General features: G+C 40.8%; 1 protein-coding gene across 4 annotated transcripts in view; it reads left to right on the forward strand.

Annotated features, from left to right (window-relative positions):
- Positions 1 to 17,680, forward strand: part of FUT9 (fucosyltransferase 9) — a 208,763-nt gene that overhangs the window by 93,488 nt on the left and 97,595 nt on the right. For 2 of the 4 annotated variants that reach the window (XM_040428779.1, XM_040428778.1), the window contains one exon: positions 16,042 to 16,200. The exons of 1 other annotated variant lie outside the window; for it this stretch is intronic. The gene's annotated coding sequence lies outside the window, so the exon portion shown is untranslated. Of the gene's footprint in view, positions 1 to 7,031; positions 7,043 to 16,041; positions 16,201 to 17,680 lie in introns of those variants that run through there. One more of the 4 variants, XM_040428780.1, reaches the window with a different exon arrangement.

Consider the following 17,680-nt stretch of genomic DNA (forward strand, 5'->3'; position numbering starts at 1 on the left):
GTTCAAAGGGCCAGCTAGATTTGTAAGAAATGTTTCATCATGTACCGCACTTACAAAGTAGTGTAAGTTCTGTTAAGTGCTTGAGATTCTTTATCTGGACCCCAACGCAAAGCACTAATAGATGTTCAAACATAAAACTGCTCGCACACATGCAATTTTGACTTGATTGGTTGATGATGTGTTGTGTACAGGGGCATCCGGATTTCCTCCTGATGTCTGTTGTGGGAAAAAGAAGGATCGGAGCATGCTGGATTTTAGAATGGTCTTTCTTTCATAGACATTCATGACATGTCCACAGGATATGTTATAAACATCAAATAGGTGTGGGCTCATATATGTGCAGCCAACTAACCACTCATTTCCCACCTGGATCTGGCAGCTTGAAACAAATATCACAGATCCCCATTCTTCCCAGAGATAGAATATGCATCTATTTGACGTTATGGCAGGTGTCTGTGAGGGGAATACCTTCTTTAAGGTTGCTTATCCTTTGTTCCTCTTGGAGAGGAGCACTGGTAGAGATTTTTGGCAACAGCTTTTCTCCTCTACTTATGAAAACATGCTCAATAGGTTTACAGTCGCAGCTAAACTGTTATTCACATCAATGTTCACACTAGTCAGAGCCCTTAAAACATCACAAGTGTAATACACTGTTTAAAACGCTCAGGTTTAACCATTTGTATTTTAGAGCTCAATGTCCCTACAGTTTCTAGATGAATTATACTGGTTTGCATTTCTCCAATGGACTAGTCGAGCATCCTAATGTGCTTACTCTATTGATCACCGCTCTAGTATATATATTGTGTAGGGGAAATGTAGTAGTACATGCCGGCCATTCAAATGAATGGCTGATCAGGTACTTCAGTGCCAGACTGGGTCCTGAGTTTTGGGGTGAAAAAGGTGGTTCCTATTAGGGCATATAGGGGTTGTTTTTATGAGATGACCTTTTTATTCTGTGATGTTATATTTTATGTATCATGGCATTAGATCACTGTCCTGTTAAATGTATTGTATTCTCTACATAGTGAATATATAGTATGATGATAAGCCCACTCTTTCCCTATGCTATTTGCACTATTAGGGCCTGTTTAGAGCCAGAACTGAGAATTCTGTAAAGTATTAAATGTACGTATACTTGGCTGGCTGAAGCAAAATCAACTGCTTGCCAAGGGTGCCGGGGCGGCTGCATTTTTAAATGGATGATCTCTGTTGAGATAACCCCTTTAAGTAAAAATGTACAGTAATGTACAGTGGCATTTAGGGACCACTTAGTCTCTATTCTGGCTGTTTTCACCTGATTTGGAACCAGAACACAGGGGAATGGGCTTAAAGGGAGTCTGTCACCTAATCTGAGTCTTTTAGACCGCCCAGGTCAGGTTATAGACTCTTGTGCCCTCATTACAATGGTACCTTTATTTGTGCTGTCCCTCGCCGAGATCTTCCAGAAAATACTTTAAAAACATATGCTAATGAGGTTTGGCAAGTGCCCAGGGGCAGCGTTACTGCAGCAAGTGCCCAGGCCCCTCGGCAATGTGCCCAGAAAACCACACCTATTTCACCCCTCTGGCCCGCCCTCCTTTCCTATTATTACCTCCTCCTCTCCCTCACAAATCCTGCGCCTGCTAAAGGAAAGACGCTGCTGCGCCAACCCGCCCCTTCTTTGGCTTCACTGCAGTCCTCTGCAGCAGCGGGTTACTTCCGCCCCCTGGATTTCAAGCTACGGACCGGCGCATGCGCAGTCCAACTCCCTGTTCCTCTGCCCATAATGGGCACAGCAATGCGCAGGTGCAGGACAAGTGTGGAGTGGCGCAGGAGCGAGATTTGTGAGGGAGAGGAGGAGGTAATAATAGGAAAGGAGGACGGGCCAGAGGGGTGAAATAGGTGTGGTTTTCAGGGCACATCGCCGAGGGGCCTGGGCACTTGCTGCAGTAACGCCGCCCCTGGGCACTTGTTGAACCTCATTAGCATAATTAAAAGTCTTTTTTTGGACGATTTTGGCGAGGGACAGCACAAATAAAGGTACCATTGTAATGTGGGAAAAGGAGTCCATAACCTGATCTGAGCGATCTAAAAGGCTCAGATTAGGTGACAGGTTCCCTTTAAAGGAAGCAGAGAGCTCTGAGGGTTAACAGTATGATGTGCAGGGGCAGGATAAGAAGGAACTCTGTGAGTGGCAGCTTCAGGCAATCACTGCAGATCACTAAATTATGTCAGAGAAGAGGACATTGTTTCACCAACCGATACAGTCCAGTAACATGCACCTATTTTGTTATTTTTTGTGTGGTGTTAAGCTAACTTATAATACCCCATGTACCCATGTGCATTGTAAACTTGCATTTGGGGGATTAAAATAAAAGAATTATGTTATACTGTATGTCTATTTATAATTTTTTTAAAATGCTCTGATTTTCACTGGATCCCCGCTCCCTGAATCGCTCCTGGTCCCCGCACCGCCGCTGTTGCTTCTCACTGTGTGCGAATGAAAACATCCAGTGTAGGGGGGGCAGCCAATGGCAGACAGGGACGAGCCTCCTGTCACAAGGGTGTCACGACCTATCGCTGACCCTGTTGTGCCTGGGGTCAGAAGCTCGCAGTGGGTGCTTACGCGCTCGGTTTCAAGAGATCGCTCCATGACCTAGTGGTGGGAATGGATTCCGGTCCAGGTTTTCATGCTTAGGTTTGCTATCCTTTTTGTCCCATTTAGGAATCTGTAGCTTTTCTCTGTCAGCCACCCCCAACTACTATATACTCTCCTTCCCTCCCCTCTGCGCCGCACGTCTGTTACCTGCCATATAAGACGTGATACATCCCTAGTGTCGCCAACGGTGTGGGGACCAGGAGCGGCACGGGTAGCCAGGTAAGTATATTCAGTATGAGGGGCCCCGGCATATGGGGGGCATTTAATAGTCTTGGATAACCCCTTTAATCATTCAGTGGGTCATTTACAAACAGGAGGTAGAGGGCAGTAATGTAGCATTCAGATTCTCTGTAGCTGGCAGCCTCATGCCGTTGGGAAAAAGCAGGTAGCATTTCTTACACGAAGAATTTTTAAAGCCTCATTATACCACGTAGGAAAGAAGATTAGATGCTAGTGCAGTGCCTGAGTAAATTAGGCACTAGACCTTACCGGCAGATTATTTTGTGGAAATGCACTTACTTAACGGCTTCAGTGCCTAGGATCTATTTCATGGCTGAGAGATATATCATTTACATAGTATATTCAATAATATTAATGCTAAGCAGTGCTTTATCCCATGATAATTCTGGTCTGCTAGTAGTTTACTGCCTTGCTTCTAACTGTTGGTACAACAGATTGTACCATATCAGAAGCTATAATCCTATGCTCCGCTCTGCTGATTTTAATTCTGCCTTTCTGTTTTCTGGTTCTGATCTTCTGACCCTTCGATTGGTTTAGGTCTCCTTTCTGGTGGTTCATAAGAAGAAGAATCACGCAGACTGGCATAGAATGTATCGCTAACATCAGCGGGCTTATGGACTCTGACAGGGCTTATCCCAGCAGTGCATGGCATAAGTATTATACCTCATGTGATGAATATACTTCAGGTTATACTACTCAATCAAATGTACACATACAGCTAATATATATTTTCCTGGTCTCATCACAATTTATATCAGATTATTCCATATATATACAGGTTTATTTTCCTGCTGAGTTTGTTATGAAGCAGAGCTGACATTTCATATATTTCATTTTGTGGTTTTTCACAGAACTGTAGGTAAATATATATTAACTTAGCGACCACAGACATAACTTCCAGAAAGGCAGGGGAAGATTAGGGAGAATAACAAATGGCTCAAGAACTGGTGTAGGAAGGAGGGGGTTGGGTTCCTTGAGAACTGGGCCGACTTCTCTGTTGGCTACATCCTGTATTATAGGGAAAGGCTGCACCTCAATGGGGAAGGTGCAGCTGCTTTGGGGGAAAAGATGGCTAGAAGGTTGGAGGGGTGTTTAAACTGGGGGGGTAATTACATTATAGGAGGGAAAGATAGTGCATTTGGAGACCTGGGGCAGGGTAATGAAACTGAGGAAGGAATGGAAGTAGGGACTATAATAGTTCACAAGGAAAGGTGTAGGGTAAAAATATATACAAAAACCTCTTAATTGTATATATATACAGTACAGACCAAAAGTTTGGACACACCTTCTCATTCAAAGAGTTTTCTTTATTTTCATGACTATGAAAATTGTAGATTCACACTGAAGGCATCAAAACTATGAATTAACACATGTGGAATTATATACATAACAAACAAGTGTGAAACAACTGAAAATATGTCATATTCTAGGTTCTTCAAAGTAGCCACCTTTTGCTTTGATTATTGCTTTGCACACTCTTGGCATTCTCTTGATGAGCTTCAAAAGGTAGTCCCCTGAAATGGTTTTCACTTCACAGGTGTGCCCGGTCAGATTTAATAAGTGGGATTTCTTGCCTTATAAATGGGGTTGCGTTGAGGAGAAGTCAGGTGGATACACAGCTGATAGTCCTACTGAATAGACTGTTAGAATTTGTATTATGGCAAGAAAAAAGCAGCTAAGAAAGAAAACCGAGTGGCCATCATTGCTTTAAGAAATGAAGGTCAGTCAGTCAGCCGAAAAATTGCCAAAACTTTGAAAGTAAGGGCTATTTGACCATGAAGGAGAGTGATGGGGTGCTGCGCCAGATGACCTGGCCTCCACAGTCACAGGACCTGAACCCAATCGAGATGGTTTGGGGTGAGCTGGACCGCAGAGTGAAGGCAAAAGGGCCAACAAGTGCTAAGCATCTCTGGGAACTCCAACAAGACTGTTGGAAGACCAAGAGTGTGCAAAGCAGTAATCAAAGCAAAAGGTGGCTACTTTAAAGAACCTTGAATATGACATATTTTCAGTTGTTTCACACTTGTTTGTTATGTATATAATTCCACATGTGTTAATTCATAGTTTTGATGCCTTCATAGTCATGAAAATAAAGAAAACTCTTTGAATGAGAAGGTGTGTCCAAACTTTTGGTCTGTACTGTATATACTATACTATACTATACTATACTATACTATATATATACTAATGCCAAAAGCCTGACTAATAAAATGTCTGCCCTGGAATTAGTAATGACTGAGGAAGACTATCACATAGTGGGAATAACTGAGACATGGCTGGATGATAGCTATGACTGGACAGTTAACATACAGGGTTACAGTCTGTTTAGAAATGATCATAAAACCGGAGAGGGGCAGGGGTCTGCCTTTAGGTAAAATACTGATAGGAGTTTATTATAAGCCACCCAAAATACCAGATTACGCAGTGTGGGAAATTCCTTATAAAAAGCAGGGATCCGGAGGAATACTCTTACTCCCTGATGAAGGGACTTTGTGTCCCGAAACGCGTTTGGAAAAAGACAGGGTCCATCTTATACTAAAGTGATCACGCAAGACCTGAAAGAAAGGATTCCTAAAGCAGTTACTATTGAATCAGCATTTGGTCCACGGAGCTCCTAGGTCACATGACCGAAGCCTGAAGTCACGTGGAGAGGTACGTCATCACACCGGAAGTACACGCCGCCGGGATCCTCGAGGAACGCTGACCTACGAGATTACACACAGCGCAGCACCCAGCTCCTGCTACGAAACGGAACATCACCGAAGGAAGAAAGCATCCATATAGAGAACTCCATAAAGGGGAGGTCAGAATCAGAGGTAAAAGCAGTGCCATAGACCACGCGGGACGCAGCGTCTAGGCACATCCTCGAGACGACATCACCCCCAGAAAACGTGAGTTACTCTAATATACAAAAGGTGTAAAATTGTTCTGGAGATATTCGTTTGCAGTATATGAAGATCGAATCAGGTGCCAGTGTCTGCATTATGGTGTGTATAACTAATCATTTGATTACCATATCTGGCATATTCAGCATGGGGACCTTTTCTGCAACAATGGAATTATGAATATTACATCCAGAACTGATCTGTACAAATAACTGCTACGTTGGAACTTGTTATTAATTACATCAAACCCACAAACAAACAGTGACTGATAACTATCAATTTTACTGAGCTGCTCCATAAAAGTATATACAATATTCAGCTAATTGAGTGAACTAGCTGAGGACGCATAGCTATTCGATTTTATAAATTTTTATACATTTTTATTGACATTTTATTTACAATATTATCCTATTAAAATATACGTGTATCCAGCTGTAATAGCGAGTGCCTGCTACTATTATTTCAATTTACATTTCAAGCCTGGGTGAAGCACAGCAAGAGCACCGCTACCACTAAGTCAGACGGTGGAGCCACCTCATCCTAGCCCTTCTTAATAGAAACTAGTAGTCGGTAACGTATTACACCATTTTTAAAATTGATGTTTTGCCTTTTCAGTGAAACAGTACTACTAATACAGCTTCTATTTTTTGGGGCTAGGATTGGGTTTTGTCAGTCTCTTTTTGAATGAATGGGGGTTGGTAATATGCAAATAAACACCACAAATAGGAATTACTCAGATGCTAATATGTCCATCTATTAGTAGTAATTACTGAGTTCCTGTTTAGGAGGATGAGGAGACCCATTACTAGCCTTGACTCAAAATTAGGAATTATTTTTAGTACCATTTGTGGTGTCCAATTAGATGATATTTGACCACAGACTGAAAACCTTGTAAAATGTCAAGATTTCTGCACTGAAAAACAGAATTAATTCTCACTTTGCAGCGGCGAACAAAGTTTTGCTTACTGAAGCAATATACCACATGTTTCTGATGGTAACGCATTTAGATGGAAATGTACAGCAGTAATAGCTTTGATGTTTTTAGTAGATTAAATAAGCAAATCCATTTGCCAGAACACGCTGGCCTGCCACAAAACGCCATGTTCATCATTGCAGTATTGAATTTTATAAACACCCTCCCACCCTCTTCTGACTACTCTTAGGCACTGGTTTGGAAATACGTATGTTGTTTGTGAATTTCCATCTATAAGAATCTACCCCAAAGAAACAAGAGATGTGACCATGAAGATCTAGTCGGGTCATAGTGTTCTCATCAGTGGTGGATGCTGGATGATAAATTTGGTTAATATTTAAACCATATACTCCAAGGGACCTTTTACACTGGAAATGATCGTACGTAAGAGTGCTTCTTCCCAATAATTGTCTTGATCACCCACCAAACGTGCAAACAGTCATTCATTATGTAGTCATATCTATCATGCAGCTCACAAAATCATTGTTTCTAGGCAGCAGAGACAGCAGTATACTGCCTGCAGATGTGACTGTATATTGGGATGAATGTTCATAGCAGCGATCATTCATGTCCAAACAGAAGGGATGGTTGCTGCATGCACTGTAAAGACAGCTCTACCACAGCTCAACAATCAGCTGTAATCAGAACCAAATGGTTCTTTCTCAATCATTACCGTCTATTTGCCCATGTAAAGGGCCCCAAGCTCATGCCACTTATTAGCTGGTTTATTTGGAATTATTATGCCACTGCTTGTACTGTCCGTCTGAATAAAGTAACTGACCCTGAATAGCTAAGTGTTGTTTTTTTCCCCACAGGTTTCTTGATTTTTATGAGGGACCCCCTGGAAACCACTTTCCAATCCTCACAAAGCTTCTCCTGTCATGGATCAGTCACCCTGGCAACATGCGCAGAGAACTAAATTGCAGGGACAGGACATACACTTTCATAGTTTTACTCATACTGCTTTATAACATAACATTTGGCCAAACATAGAAGCACTCATGCAAAGTGATTAAAACGCTTAGCCTTGAATGTTTTGTTCTTCCCATACCAAGCATTTCTGTGTGAGCTGAATATCAGCTTTCTGCCAGAGAGCGCCTAACTGAGTTTCAGGTAACCCTGGAGTCTTACAAAACCCTAGTTGGGAAACACCAATACTCTGTCGTTTTTTCTTCTTTCTTTTTTTTTTATCCCACCTCAGGTTGTGGATTATAAATTCTGTATAGTTTTGTATCTTCTGTAGATTTTTCAATTGAACAGAATGTGTATTGAGTGCACAAGGTTAGGGGGCACATGCCTAGCAATATACACCTTCAACAAAGCACCAGCAATAGTACCTCCTTCTTTGATGTGTACTAAGTAGTGATCAAACATAGTTTTCTATTTTGTTACTACCTCTCACTTTTTATATTGAACACACAGTAGGTTATATATGAGCACTTATTTTGTGTACTTTATAGTTTTATTTATTTTATCCCGATTTCTTTACGGAGAAAAGTAACAATAAAGGGCTACATTATTGTATGCATATAAAATGTGCAGCCTTAAAAGGGGTTCCCTAATTTCATAAAGAAAATGTTTTTATCTGCCCAGAGTACCCCAAACACTGCATATTTATGCCCCAAGTACCTGTTTTTTTTCGTGTCTATGTTTTCCTTCCCCTTCTCTCAGCTGTCTTGCATCCTGGCAGGATGCTTACATGCAGAACTTCCTCAGCTTCCTGTTGAGTTATCGACCCAAAGCCAACATACTCAGTAATGTTTCATAGAGCTGGGCCCGCCTTGGTAGTATGGAAAGGCAAAGTGTAGGCTTTGTGACTACTGCAGAGAGAACAGCGTGGTAGGCAGAGCAAGCCCTGAGAAACATCGAAGAGCAAAGCTTGCTGGGTTTGGTTAGAAAATCCAACAAGAAGTTGATGAAAACAGGAAGTTGTTCTTGTAAACATCCTGCTAGGATGCAGTGAGGCTGAGAAAAGGAGAAGGAAAGTTATTATATGAAAAACAGGTATACGGGGGAAAATATGCAGTGTTTGGGGTACTCCGGGCAGATTCAAAAAAATTTCTCAAACCAGAGAACCCAATTAAGGTGGCCATACACATTAGATGAATGTTGATCAAACCTCTGGATTTTTCAAGGACCATATGACTATCTAAAATGTATGATGATGTCCTGAGTCTTCCCCGACAGTGTATTCGGGGTGAGGGGCATGTTGGATTTCAATACGTTAAAAACTTTATTCCCAAGGGAGAACTGGCAGCAGCTTACTTCTTTCTCCCGACTCATATATTCTAGAGTGCACTCAATGACACTTGAGTGTCATTGTGTATGGTGGGACTTGGATGGAATATCTGTCAACCAAACAAGGATTCATAAGGTATATGAACAGCTTTATGGACGGAAATAAAAACAAACTGTAACACTAGCATTCAGCAGCCATATTGTAACATAATATGCTGTATCTCAAACACAATAGAAAATATGAGCATTCTGGTACTCAAGGGATTATATATTACTTATCGCTGTTTATGTATATCAAAACACTGTATATGATGTGTAGGTACTATGGGAGGTGGTTAATTTAACTACGAACAGCTTAGCTGGATTATAAAATAAAGTTTAATTGAAAACCATTAGAATATAATTCTACAAAAATGTAATAGATGTTCTTTTTGCATTGCTGTTTCATACACATGTTCTGTATGGCACGACTGCTTCGCAATGGAAGTTGTACTGTAGTTTTTTGACATATGAAGGTTTCTAACTGCCGACCTAGGACATATCTGCTATTATTTATAGACCATTTTTTCAGAGGCTACTGTATGAGCAGAATTGCTGAGCTGCATTGTACTTTAATAATTACACATTTAAGCGTTCGTTCCTCCAGTGTAGTTTTGATAAATATTGTTATTATTCCCATTTTCTTAGTCTCCTGCACATAAATGGCCTCTTTATCATTGGAATGGAAGAAGTTTCAGAGCTGAAATTAATTTTACATACTGCTGACAGAGGGTATGATGAATCAATAGCTCACTGATTTTACAATATGATGTTAATGCCTGAGCTGCCGGCAGTTTAATGGTTTCTTCAAGGTTACTCACTGCCGTGCACTGGGACACAATCATGATTTCCTTGATGAGGGTAAACATGAAGGACAGCATTTTAGTTAGAAATCCCTTAACAGCATTAGATATTTTCATACCTGTGTATTCTTCAGTCTGCCATGAGGCTGCTTTGTTAATGTTCCGCTGTATTGAAATCAATATTCCGCAGTTAAAGCGTATAAAGATTGTTTTCTTTTTATATGAAGGAAAATCTTAGACCACCTTATTTAGATGGAGGATCATTAAAATAAACAAAATATTACTTATCTTTACTATTTCATTTTTAGGTTAAAAAAATGTTGTGTTGATTCATTTTAGAATATATCTGTGTTTATCTCATACTTGTCTCCAATTTTTCTGCATATACTCATAGTTAAAGGGAATCTATCAGCAGTTCTTTTCTATGCAAAACTGCTGACAGACATAGGTTGGAGCCAGGGACAGGATGTGTTACATACCTCTGTCCTTGGTTTTAGTGGACATAGCTCTGAAAAAAATTAACTTACATTCCTGCGGGCGTCGCTCCATCAAGTGCACCTGAAATGCATGGGGGCTGAGCTCGTAGGCTTCAGTGATTCAGGCTTACTGTATGAACTACACCACAGTCCATCCCCTCTACTCTGAATGATTGCTGAAGCCAGTGCTAGAGTCAGCACACAGCAAAACTGGGCAGGTCCTGGGGCCCACAGCACCTTGAATGGCCAACTCTACCAGCCATGCTTTGCATTAGAACTATGGTCATTAGCTCCCTGCTCTGGCAGTTACTAGTCTCAGGCTCAGATCACAGGGTGCTCTGGGACTGCAGCCTACAAGGAGCATTCTAATAATGTCACTGGCCCTTTGCAGGTGGCGGCATGCAGTGACCAACTAAAACCAAAGTGAGAGATGTGTCACTTCCTATATATGTTTGCATACAGTTATAGCTATATCTGTCACCAAGTAGGTACCATAAGTCCATCTGTTGGACTCCTTAACATCGAAAAAGAAGAAATATTATATATATATATATATATATATATATACACTCACCTAAAGAATTATTAGGAACACCTGTTCTATTTCTCATTAATGCAATTATCTAGTCAACCAATCACATGGCAGTTGCTTCAATGCATTTAGGGGTGTGGTCCTGGTCAAGACAATCTCCTGAACTCCAAACTGAATGTCAGAATGGGAAAGAAAGGTGATATAAGCAATTTTGAGCGTGGCATGGTTGTTGGTGCCAGACGGGCCGGTCTGAGTATTTCAGAATCTGCTCAGTTACTGGGATTTTCACGCACAACCATTTCTAGGGTTTACAAAGAATGGTGTGAAAAGGGAAAAACATCCAGTATGCGGCAGTCCTGTGGGCAAAAATGCCTTGTGGATGCTAGAGGTCAGAGGAGAATGGGCCGACTGATTCAAGCTGATAGAAGAGTAACGTTGACTGAAATAACCACTCGTTACAACCGAGGTATGCAGCAAAGCATTTGTGAAGCCACAACATGCACAACCTTGAGGCGGATGGGCTACAACAGCAGAAGACCCCACCGGGTACCACTCATCTCCACTACAAATAGGAAAAAGAGGCTACAATTTGCACGAGCTCACCAAAATTGGACTGTTGAAGACTGGAAAAATGTTGCCTGGTCTGATGAGTCTCGATTTCTGTTGAGACATTCAAATGGTAGAATCCGAATTTGGCGTAAACAGAATGAGAACATGTATCCATCCTCTGATGGCTACTTCCAGCAGGATAATGCACTATGTCACAAAGCTCGAATCATTTCAAATTGGTTTCTTGAACATGACAATGAGTTCACTGTACTAAAATGGCCCCCACAGTCACCAGATCTCAACCCAATAGAGCATCTTTGGGATGTGGTGGAATGGGAGCTTCGTGCCCTGGATATGCATCCCTCAAATCTCCATCAACTGCAAGATGCTATCCTATAATATGGGCCAACATTTCTAAAGAATGCTATCAGCACCTTGTTGAATCAATGCCACGTAGAATTAAGGCAGTTCTGAAGGCAAAAGGGGGTCCAACACCGTATTAGTATGGTGTTCCTAATAATTCTTTAGGTGAGTGTATATATATATATAGATGAAAACGGACAGCACATCCAGTAGAAAAAATGTAGAAATTTATTCAACCACGGTGGCACAGTGAGGCGACGTTTCGGCTCAAAACGCAGAGCCTTTCTCAAGCCTTGAGAAAGGCTCTGTGTTTTGAGCCGAAACATCGCCTCACTGTGCCACCGTGGTTGAATAAATTTCTACATTTTTTCTACTGGATGTGCTGTCCGTTTTCATCTACATTTTTATGGGTAAGCAGTGATAACCCTGGACATAGCACCCGTTACGCTTCTTTGTGAATTGGTGCTGCCACACATTTCCTTTTTATATATATATATATATATATATATATATAAAATAGAAAAAATGGGCAGCACTCCAAAAAGTAAAAATACAAAAATCTTTATTTACCCCAGTGGGAAGTGCGACGTTTCGGCTCTAGACAGAAGCCTTCCTCAAGCAGTGTACAGAGACAAAATGCCAAGAATATATAGCAACATGCTCAGTCATAAAATTGGCAAAACATGTGCAATTAATTCACAGTGATTAATCATTAACAAAACAAGTGCAAACAAGTTACTGACCACGGGTCACGGGTGGAGACTGCACCCATGATTAGTGGGAGTAGTCATCACGCGATCCCGCACTGCCATCTTCGGTATACCGGCATGAACAAGTGCTGGCACCACCCTGTAACTGTGCGCAACAGACATTATTGGCATTGGTATGTGGACGTCTGTTTCGGATGTCTGGCTCCCTTGACAAACATGGTGGACGGAGTGTCAGAGTCACAATGCGCAGTTGCGCAATGATGTATGCGGCTACAACCGGAAGTAATCTGTAGATGGCATCCTGACATGCGCAGAGATGCTCTAGACACGCCGAGCAACATGCGGGATCCTGGATGGCAGCCATTCACCCTCTTACTCCTCCTCCATCCTCCGCTTGCAACACCTCTTAGTAAGCACTTGGCACTTTTTGATCATCATTCACACATGATACTGATCATGATATTTACTGTAATCAATATTGTATGGAAGTTTTTATTTTATTATATGCAATCATGAATGTACCACTAGGGAAATATATACAATATGGGTTATATTTAATTTGAATCACATTGCTATATGTCTGTATTTAATATTTTGTGAGATTTGATATTAATTATTATGAAGTAATTGCACTTGTTTTGTTAATGATTAATCACTGTGAATTAATTGCACATGTTTTGCCAATTTTATGACTGAGCATGTTGCTATATATTCTTGGCATTTTGTCTCTGTACACTGCTTGAGGAAGGCTCCTGTCTAGAGCCGAAACGTCGCACTTCCCACTGGGGTAAATAAAGATTTTTGTATTTTTACTTTTTGGAGTGCTGCCCATTTTTTCTATTTTGTATCTGTGGATTGGCTTTAATCCGTATTGGGCTGTTGCACCCACCAGCTTGCATCAAGGACGGTGCTGCCACTGTTTTTTCTTTTTTATATATATATATATATATATAAAGTTATACTAAATCTTTTCCCACAAAACTATGTATCAGCTCCTTCTGCTTTATAATATGTTGCTGGCAGATAACACTGCATTTTCCACATGAAAGGTTCCAGTTAAGACTGTATAGTTTTCAGCCTTAGGATACAGTATAAGCATTGCCATTCAATGACAGTAAACTGAGAGTTGCAAGGAAGTGAAACACCAAGCATAATAGAAAGTTGTATAGAGTTACCATTTTAAGTCAGTATACAGTGAAAAAGCTTTTTTTTTCAGGATAGGTTATCAATATCAGATCGGCAGGGGTCCGACTCCCTGCACCCCCCTCCCCCCTTTCTTTGAAGGGGCAGTGGCTCTCATGGGAGCACTGCTTTCTCTTCAAAATTACATATGCATCATCTCCTTTATAGAGGCGACTTTGTAGAGGCGGCGCTGTGTAATTACAACTGCTCTATCTCATTCAAGCCAGTAGTCCTGAATTTGTAGGGAATGTCCCTAATTTTAAGAAACAATTCCAAAAAATTTGGGCTGTTCTGGACCGAAAATGGGCATGCCTGGCAGTGGTTTGGTCGACTGGGGTTTCAACATGAAACTTTCCAATTAAGACTGTATAGTTTTCAACCTTAGGATATTAAGCATTGCTATTCAATGACTGTAAACTAAGATTTCATGACAACTGCAAAGAAAAGTATAATAAAAGTTATATATGTTTACCAGTATATACCAGTATGTACCAGCTGTTTCAAGGGGCCGCGACATTAAGCTTTAATTTGAGGGTATTTACATCCAAATCAGGTGAACGGTGTAGGAATTACAATAGTTTCCCACATAATAATAATAATCATAAATCAAACTTTTACTTTTTTATACTTGGTTGCAAATCCTTTGCAGTCAATTACAGCCTGAAGTCTGGAACGCACAGACATCACCAGATGCTGGGTTTCATCCCTGGTGATGCTCTACCAGGCCTCTACTGCAACTGTCTTCAGTTCCTGCTTGTTCTTGGGGCATTTTCCCTTCAGTTTTGTCTTCAGCAAGTGAAATGCATGCTCAATCGGATTCAGGTCAGGTGATTGACTTGGCCATTGCAGAACATTCCACTTCTTTCCCTTAAAAAACTCTTTTGTTGCTTTTGCAGTATGCTTTGGGTCATTGTCCATCTGCACTGTGAAGCGCCGTCCAATGAGTTCTGAAGCATTTGGCTGAATATGAGCAGATAATATTGCCCGAAACACTTCAGAATTCATCCTGCTGCTTTTGTCAGCAGTCACATCATCAATAAATACAAGAGTAACAGTTCCATTGGCAGCCATACATGCCCACGCCATGACACTACCACCACCATGCTTCACTAATGAGGTGGTATGCTTAGGATCATGAGCAGTTCCTTTCCTTCTCCTTACTCTTCTCTTCCCATCACTTTGGTACACGTTGATCTTGGTCTCATCTGTACATAGGATGTTGTTCCAGAACTGTGAAGGCTTTTTTAGATGTCGTTTGGCAAACTCTAATCTGGCCTTCCTGTTTTTGAGGCTCACCAATGGTTTACATCTTGTGGTGAACCCTCTGCATTCACTCTGGTGAAGTCTTCTCTTGATTGTTGACTTTGAAACACATACACCTACCTCCTGGAGAGTGTTCTGGCCAACTGTTGTGACGGGTGTTTTCTTCACCAGGGAAAGAATTCTTCGGTCATCCACCACAGTTGTTTTCCGTGGTCTTCCGGGTCTTTTGGTGTTGCTGAGCTCACCAGTGCATTCCTTTTTTTTAAGACTGTTCCAAACAATTGTTTTGGCCACGCCTAAAGTTTTTGCTATCTCTATGATGGGTTTGTTTTGTTTTTTTCAGCCTAATGATGGCTTGCTTTACTGATGGTGACAGCTCTTTGGATCTCATCTTGAGAGTTGACAGCAACAGATTCCAAATGCAATTAGCACACTTGAAATGGCCTCTGGACCTTTTATCCGCTCATTGTAATTGGGATAATGAGGGAATAACACACACCTGGCCATGGAACAGCTGAGAAGCCAATTGTCCCATTACTTTTGGTTCCTTAACAAGTGAGAGGCACATATGCAAACTGTTGTAATTCCTACACCGTTCACCTGATTTGGATGTAAAAACCCTCAAATTAAAGCTGGCAGTTAAAGCACATCTTGTTTGTTTCATTTCAAATCCATTGTGGTGGTGTATAGAGACAAAAATGTTAGAATTGTGCTGTCCCAATATTTATGGACCTGACTGTATGTGCTTATAAAGAAGTTTCATCCACTACATAATTATGACATTAATGTATTGTATTTGATTTGGTTTATGTATATAGAGAAGCATGACCTATGTACAAAGTAGAAACCTTACCCTGAAGAGACTGGCAGGAAAGTGGGTGTATGGGTTCTCGTATTACTAATATACAATAGACCAGAGGCAGGACTTCCTGGCGTGAAATGATCAGGGTCCTGGACAGCATTTCTTTTCATGTCTCTTCATATAGACACCTGCCCTGGAGAGCACAATTTTCTCAATACATATTGAACGTTCTGTTTTCCAACAGCAGTAGCAGTAGCTCTGGGGTATACTACAGGCTGGAACTCTGGATCAATATAAGTATTCCAATATGTATGCAAAAATGTTTTTTTTTCCTCTTTTTCTTTTTAGATAAAGAAAGTTACAGGCTCAAATGAGTCTTGATTTCACCACATCAACAAATATGTCCAGCAGTTCTGGAAACTTAAGAGACCAAACAACCTGAGGCCTGTATTATCCACTTGGGCTTCTTTAGGCAGATGACTCAGAAGTAAGGACAAAAAAGTGAAGGTAATGGCACTTCTGCATTTCCTGTGAGCTATTTAACTTGATAAACATATATGTAGTATCGTCCTATGTAAATATGCCCCAAGTGAAGAGCCACTAGAAAGAGTAGTGACGCATTGAAGCTATGTTCAACAGAACAAGTGGAATTAAGGTGGTTCAGAAGCTTAAAGGTTTATATACAGCACAAGTGGTGCCTCACCGCTACTATCTAGTGGAGATAAGGCAAGTCCTTACATATAAAATAGATTTTCAGCCTTTGGAAGCTATTTCTTTTTCTTCAGTGTCCTGTACATAGTGTACACAGAGTATTGGTACATAGTGTACCAGGAAAATAAAATGCCTAAAATACATCTGGTGTCCAAAGGGGCAGCTTAATCTTGCACAGGTATAGAACAATACAGAACATGTAGAACTGCACTGTACATGAGAGAGGCACTACTAGATAACCAGTACAGGTGGTTTACCAGTGAAATGGCCAACTTCCAGTCAATCATAAATACCCCAGATCATCAGTGTCTGAGGCATTCTATGTTAAGTCTGGTTTTAAATTACAATAGCCCAGGAAAGATGATTGTATATTGAAAATATAATATCCTGAGGCCACTGTATCTTCAGTGATCACTGTATAGTTTTGTGCAAGCATAATTTCATAAGTTTGGAAATCAAACCTTATTATAATGTTCTGTTTGGTTACCGCTCTAGATATGCAGACTTATTTTAACTATGAATATATAATAAAACTATAGATTTCATTTATGAATGAGAATAAGTGGTAAGTATGAATGACTAAGAGGAAAGTGGATGCATGCTGTAGTCATGGTACAGGCACTATGTTGATGATTATGGAATTACGATGTGACGCCCCTGGTTTTATAAAGAGTCATTGGAGTTTTATGGGAATTCATAAAATAAAATAACTGAAAAATATTGCTTTATTATAAATCTATTCCTGAATACCTTTCATTAGTTATAATGGCTTGTTTTGTCTAGGGAGCAATCATTAGGAGAAATAAAATGACCTCCATCCTGTTAGTACACACAATAGCTGTCCTAATCATACAGGAGGACAAGTTACTTCTCAACACTGAGCTAAAGAGCTGCCTCATCCTCCTCTCTGCTCTGATTGTCAGGGATTATAATCCTGAATAAAGCTGATAAGATCTTCATCTGAATTTCTGTAAGAATGGAGTTCATGAAGAGACATGAAGGACAGAGAGCAGGGTGGGGACGTGACTATTGAGCAGCAGCACTTGTATGCAGTCTCCATTACCCCACCCCAAATTACCACAGTCTGTCCTGTCCATCCTCTTCATACTTCATGTCTCCTCATGAACTCCATTCCTACAGAGATTCAGCTAAAGATCTGTTGTATTCAGGATCATAATCCCTGAAAGTAGAACAGAGAGGAGGATAAGGCAGCTCTTTAGCTCAGTGTTGTGAAGTAACATGTCCTGCTAAGTGATTAGGACAGGTTTTGTGTGCA

This window comes from Bufo bufo, chromosome 4 (genome assembly GCF_905171765.1).
Source record: "Bufo bufo chromosome 4, aBufBuf1.1, whole genome shotgun sequence".
In the NCBI taxonomy this organism is placed as follows: domain Eukaryota; kingdom Metazoa; phylum Chordata; class Amphibia; order Anura; family Bufonidae; genus Bufo; species Bufo bufo.